General features: G+C 52.6%; 2 non-coding genes across 2 annotated transcripts; both read left to right on the top strand.

The window, feature by feature from the left end:
- The first annotated feature begins 1,159 nt into the window (after positions 1 to 1,159).
- Positions 1,160 to 1,230, top strand: TRNAG-GCC (transfer RNA glycine (anticodon GCC)). The gene has a single exon. It is a non-coding gene; the product is annotated as a tRNA-Gly (tRNA).
- Positions 1,231 to 3,552: 2,322 nt separating this feature from the next.
- Positions 3,553 to 3,623, top strand: TRNAG-GCC (transfer RNA glycine (anticodon GCC)). Its single transcript has one exon. It is a non-coding gene; the product is annotated as a tRNA-Gly (tRNA).
- Positions 3,624 to 3,991: the final 368 nt, after the last annotated feature.

Raw genomic sequence — 3,991 nt, 5'->3', positions numbered from 1 at the left:
GGTTCGGTGGCTCTGATACTTGCTGCTTCTGCTGCGCGATCATCCCCATGATCTGGGCCTTTGTACGAAATGTCATGTAAGATGACTTTATTCAGCACGGCGTTTGTCATTTGCTTGGTTGTCCTGTCACTGTTGGATGTTTTCTTGCGCAGACTACTGTCTAATGGTGGGAAGGCCACGAGACACGTGACTTTTCTCTTTCCTTGTTAGCATAGTTTCCTGCCACTGTCTTGCTGTGCTGCCAGCCTGTGAGACACGTGTCTTGCCCATCTCAGCTCCACTGTGGCATGTTAGATATGTCTTTGAGCAGAGTCCCGGTCCCAGAGTTGCTGCCTTCTCTGCACTCTGGCTTGTAAGACTGCAGGCAAAGGCCCTCCCTGGCCCCTCAGCTAGATAGATACATTTACCTGCAGGGCTCAGCTTTGGTGAAAGATATTGGCGAGAGAGAGGAAAGGGGACGGCCCGTGGTGCACCCCCTATTTTGCATAGAACCACAGCCTCCTGGGAGGGCAGAGACATGAGGGTTCTCAGGGAAAGCCCTCCCAGGAGTGTTGAAGGGCAGGACGTGAAACACAGCAATCCTGGAATGGCCTGGTCTAAGATGCCTGTGCAATAGGCCTGGCCCTAGGCTTCCGGGGCTCTTCCTCGGCAGAGGCCCCAGTGGTATGAGCCTGACCAGCGCTGTGCCCGACCAGGGCTGTAGGGCGCGTTGGGAGCGCGTTAGGGACGCGAAAGAGGGCGCAGGGCGCACAACTCTGCCCGTTTCTCCCCAGGATTTTGGGGAGGACAGGGAATCTGGCCAGGTCAGTGACTAGGCTTTCCCAGAAGGAAAGTCCAGTGACAGTGGCATGTTGTGAAACACAAGATTGCTGGTGGTCTGAAGGGTGCTTTCTGTCAGCCACTTCTCCCGGGAGCAGCCAGAGAGCAGGCTGATGTCGTGCTCTGTCAAGCACAACACTGGCCCCAAACCACTGTCCTTAGCAAAAGCAGAAACATTCATAGTTTCAGTCTCCTGCATCTGATTCCTGCCATCAGCATGTGAACGTTTGGCAGTCCAAGGCTTGCCATGCAAACTTTGTTCATAGGTGTCCCATGCGAATGCATGGGCCTCATCACTACTGTCTACGGCAGGGCTCTCTGCTCAGCCTATGTAAGTGAAGCATTGGTGGTTCAGTGGTAGAATTCTCGCCTGCCACGCGGGAGGCCCGGGTTCGATTCCCGGCCAATGCAAAGCGCCCTTCTTTTGGCTTCGCTTTAGAAGTCAGATATATAGACTTGGTGGGGAAAAAAATGTCAAAGAGTGACCCCGACGTGATTTGAACACGCAACCTTCTGATCTGGAGTCAGACGCGCTACCGTTGCGCCACAAGGTCCCTGTGCATGCAGTTCTCAGCCCCGGATCAAGAAATGCTTCTGTGCCTTTTATTGGCCCTCAGTACGCCTGTGGTTAAAGTAGAAGGCTTGGTGTCCCGTTTCCAGTCCTATTGGTGGAAATGACTAGAGGTGAAGAGATGAGAGAAGATAGAAATGTTGAGATAGAGCATGTCACGCAGGCAAAGCGAGAGCTCTAAGAGCAAAGCCAGACAGCTGTGTTTTAATTCAGGACTTGATGTCCCGTTTCCAGTCCTATTGGTGGAAATGACTAGAGGTGAAGAGATGAGAGAAGATAGAAATGTTGAGATAGAGCATGTCACGCAGGCAAAGCGAGAGCTCTAAGAGCAAAGCCAGACAGCTGTGTTTTAATTCAGGACTTGATGTAGGCAAAAAGCATACGTCCCTGGGTGGGCTTGAACCACCAACCTTTCAGTTAACAGCCGAACGCGCTAACCGATTGCGCCACAGAGACCAACCACCGCAGTGAGCGTGTTGGGACTCAATATATGTTTTTACCTATGGGCTCCTGCCTGCAGCTCTAATGTCCTGGCATAAGACAGGTAGGCTTAGACTCCATTGTGACATGTCTTACTTCTCTTAGAAGAAGGTTCTGAGTTGCCAGGCAGCTTATCTTCTGCCGGGCACACTTTCCTTTGCAGGCTTTCAGGTTGTGAATCCAGCACTGCTTAGGTGTCCATGTCAGACATGAGCAGCTCATTGAGCCCCACTGTGTGTTTTTTGTGGAGATACAACTCTCAGACTAGAGGGAGCAGGCGGGAAGTGGGTGAGACTCACACAGGGTGGGTGGGGCAGTTAAAGGATGTTATCTAATAGTGTAATCGAGGAGTTGGGTTTTTTGTGCACTACACTTTAACCAGCGATTCTTTCTAAAAGGAAATCCCAGGGCAGTACCCGCAATGAGTGGCATCCCCACACCCGAGGTTGCATTGTGGTAGCTGTTCCCTGAGCCCATAGCCCCTGTCCCCATGTCGCCCTTTCTCCTCGTGTAACTCACCCCAGGTTCGGTGGCTCTGATACTTGCTGCTTCTGCTGCGCGATCATCCCCATGATCTGGGCCTTTGTACGAAATGTCATGTAAGATGACTTTATTCAGCACGGCGTTTGTCATTTGCTTGGTTGTCCTGTCACTGTTGGATGTTTTCTTGCGCAGACTACTGTCTAATGGTGGGAAGGCCACGAGACACGTGACTTTTCTCTTTCCTTGTTAGCATAGTTTCCTGCCACTGTCTTGCTGTGCTGCCAGCCTGTGAGACACGTGTCTTGCCCATCTCAGCTCCACTGTGGCATGTTAGATATGTCTTTGAGCAGAGTCCCGGTCCCAGAGTTGCTGCCTTCTCTGCACTCTGGCTTGTAAGACTGCAGGCAAAGGCCCTCCCTGGCCCCTCAGCTAGATAGATACATTTACCTGCAGGGCTCAGCTTTGGTGAAAGATATTGGCGAGAGAGAGGAAAGGGGACGGCCCGTGGTGCACCCCCTATTTTGCATAGAACCACAGCCTCCTGGGAGGGCAGAGACATGAGGGTTCTCAGGGAAAGCCCTCCCAGGAGTGTTGAAGGGCAGGACGTGAAACACAGCAATCCCGGAATGGCCTGGTCTAAGATGCCTGTGCAATAGGCCTGGCCCTAGGCTTCCGGGGCTCTTCCTCGGCAGAGGCCCCAGTGGTATGAGCCTGACCAGCGCTGTGCCCGACCAGGGCTGTAGGGCGCGTTGGGAGCGCGTTAGGGACGCGAAAGAGGGCGCAGGGCGCAGAACTCTGCCCGTTTCTCCCCAGGATTTTGGGGAGGACAGGGAATCTGGCCAGGTCAGTGACTAGGCTTTCCCAGAAGGAAAGTCCAGTGACAGTGGCATGTTGTGAAACACAAGATTGCTGGTGGTCTGAAGGGTGCTTTCTGTCAGCCACTTCTCCCGGGAGCAGCCAGAGAGCAGGCTGATGTCGTGCTCTGTCAAGCACAACACTGGCCCCAAACCACTGTCCTTAGCAAAAGCAGAAACATTCATAGTTTCAGTCTCCTGCATCTGATTCCTGCCATCAGCATGTGAACGTTTGGCAGTCCAAGGCTTGCCATGCAAACTTTGTTCATAGGTGTCCCATGCGAATGCATGGGCCTCATCACTACTGTCTACGGCAGGGCTCTCTGCTCAGCCTATGTAAGTGAAGCATTGGTGGTTCAGTGGTAGAATTCTCGCCTGCCACGCGGGAGGCCCGGGTTCGATTCCCGGCCAATGCAAAGCGCCCTTCTTTTGGCTTCGCTTTAGAAGTCAGAGATATAGACTTGGTGGGGAAAAAAATGTCAAAGAGTGACCCCGACGTGATTTGAACACGCAACCTTCTGATCTGGAGTCAGACGCGCTACCGTTGCGCCACAAGGTCCCTGTGCATGCAGTTCTCAGCCCCGGATCAAGAAATGCTTCTGTGCCTTTTATTGGCCCTCAGTACGCCTGTGGTTAAAGTAGAAGGCTTGGTGTCCCGTTTCCAGTCCTATTGGTGGAAATGACTAGAGGTGAAGAGATGAGAGAAGATAGAAATGTTGAGATAGAGCATGTCACGCAGGCAAAGCGAGAGCTCTAAGAGCAAAGCCAGACAGCTGTGTTTTAA

Source organism: Pleurodeles waltl, chromosome 4_1, assembly GCF_031143425.1.
Source record: "Pleurodeles waltl isolate 20211129_DDA chromosome 4_1, aPleWal1.hap1.20221129, whole genome shotgun sequence".
In the NCBI taxonomy this organism is placed as follows: Eukaryota; Metazoa; Chordata; class Amphibia; order Caudata; family Salamandridae; genus Pleurodeles; species Pleurodeles waltl.
Note: the sequence above shows the minus strand (reverse complement) of the source record. Positions and strands in the feature narration are given on the sequence as shown.